The sequence below is a fragment of the Triticum aestivum genome, chromosome 7A (genome assembly GCF_018294505.1).
Source record: "Triticum aestivum cultivar Chinese Spring chromosome 7A, IWGSC CS RefSeq v2.1, whole genome shotgun sequence".
Taxonomy (NCBI): Eukaryota; Viridiplantae; Streptophyta; class Magnoliopsida; order Poales; family Poaceae; genus Triticum; species Triticum aestivum.
Window position 1 is genome coordinate 292242067 of NC_057812.1, and position 1770 is coordinate 292243836.

At 43.1% G+C, this 1770-nt stretch overlaps 1 pseudogene; it reads left to right on the plus strand.

The window, feature by feature from the left end:
* The first annotated feature begins 674 nt into the window (after nucleotides 1-674).
* LOC123152358 (uncharacterized) lies at nucleotides 675-1563 on the plus strand (annotated as a pseudogene).
* Nucleotides 1564-1770: the final 207 nt, after the last annotated feature.

Genomic DNA, 1770 nt, shown 5'->3' on the forward strand with positions numbered 1-1770 from the left:
TTTAGTAGGATTAAGGTTTGCTCATATAAAACTTCAGCAAAAGTAAAGATAGTTCGTGTCTGAGATTCAATTAGTATGACTAAAAACACGATTGCGCAAAAAAATGATGATCATAAACACATCAAAAAATCGTTGCCATGCCATTTTGATTATAAAATGGTGATGCATCTCACACCGTAGGTAGCTCAATCTGAAAGGAAGAATGGGGGATAAAACGTTGAACCAATCGCAACACCCATGATCCTTGTCCAGTGGATCTTGTCTTCCGTCGCCTAAACATGCCAGCTCCAAAGCATGACGATTCAATTAATGATTAGCAACACTTCCCACCAAAGAACATATCTTAATAAATTGAGAACAGGCTCACAGCTAGATGTTGCATTACCATCCATTAAAAAATGGCTTGAGCATGCAACACCACCGGACCACAACCACACCGCTGGTGCCTGCTGACGATAATATGCTGCCTCGTCTCGAGGACAGCAGACACTCTAAAATATGCACTAAACATCAGACGACTTTGCTTGTGCCAGATCTCGATCCATAGCAGACAGCATCTTGGAAATGAAATGGCATGATTCTTCATGTCTAACAATCAAACACTCTGGCTTGTATGCCTCTTTGGTATAAATAGGCATCAGAAGAACGGTAGACACATCAAACCAAAAGTCGCTCTTCTATTCTCCTCTCTTCAACCACAATACGGAGAAAAACTTCAAGATCAGAAATGGCTTTCCACCTAAGATCGATAAGTTTGCCATCAAGGCCTCAGGCCAACCAGACTGAAGTCGAGCAAGAGGTGCTGAGCCTAGAGGCGAGCATATCTTCCTCCACCACCACCATCGGCACTATGTGTGCCGGTCTGAGGAGGCTCAGAGACATCTACAATGGTGTTGAAGAGATTATTGGCCTGCCAAGCAACCAGGCTGGCAAGATGTTGGATTCAGAGATGGAAGGCTCTCTTGAGCTGCTAGATCTCTGCAGCACCATGCAAGAGATCTTCGTTGAGATGAAGGCCATCATCCAAGAGCTACAGGTGGCTCTAAGAAAAGGAGATGATGCAACTGCTCAAGCCAAGATCCAGTCTTATGCTCGTTTGGTGAAGACGGCGAAGAAACATTTCAAGAAGAGCGCAAAGAAGGCTAATGTTGTGTCTGAGGGTTGCAAGATGGTCATGTTATTGACCAAGGCTAGAGAGATTTCTGTGTCTCTGCTGGAGTCCACAGTCCATCTCTTGTCAAAGGAAATCGGAATGCCAAAACAGTCTCTTGTCTCAAAGGCATTTCACAAGAAGAAGACAGTTGTTTGCCAGGAGGAGCAATTGCAGGAGTTAGAGTGTAGTATTGGGGATCTCGAGAATGGGGTGGGACATCTGTTCAGGAAATTAGTCCAGATCAGAGTTTCTCTCTTGAACATTCTTAGCTCATAGATACTCCAAGTCACTCTACACCCTGTGATTGGCATCCGCCTTTTTGAGGATTAGCCGGTCTTCATACAATTTTGCCATATGTATACAGTACAAACGCACAGAAACTTATAGAAAGAAAAAGTGAAGTTTTGATCTATTTCATGTCTTGTGATCTCTGCATACTTCCTTTCGATGTCCTTGGATAGTGGATCATGTTCCTTGTGTGCTAGGTCAAAGCAGTGGTGCCTAAGGTTGTTATTAGCAGAAAAATAAATCTAATTACTAAGATTACCACCACCACCACATGGCTGTACAGTCTGCCTGTGCAATTAATGTATTTATAGTTTTAGGATGGATATATG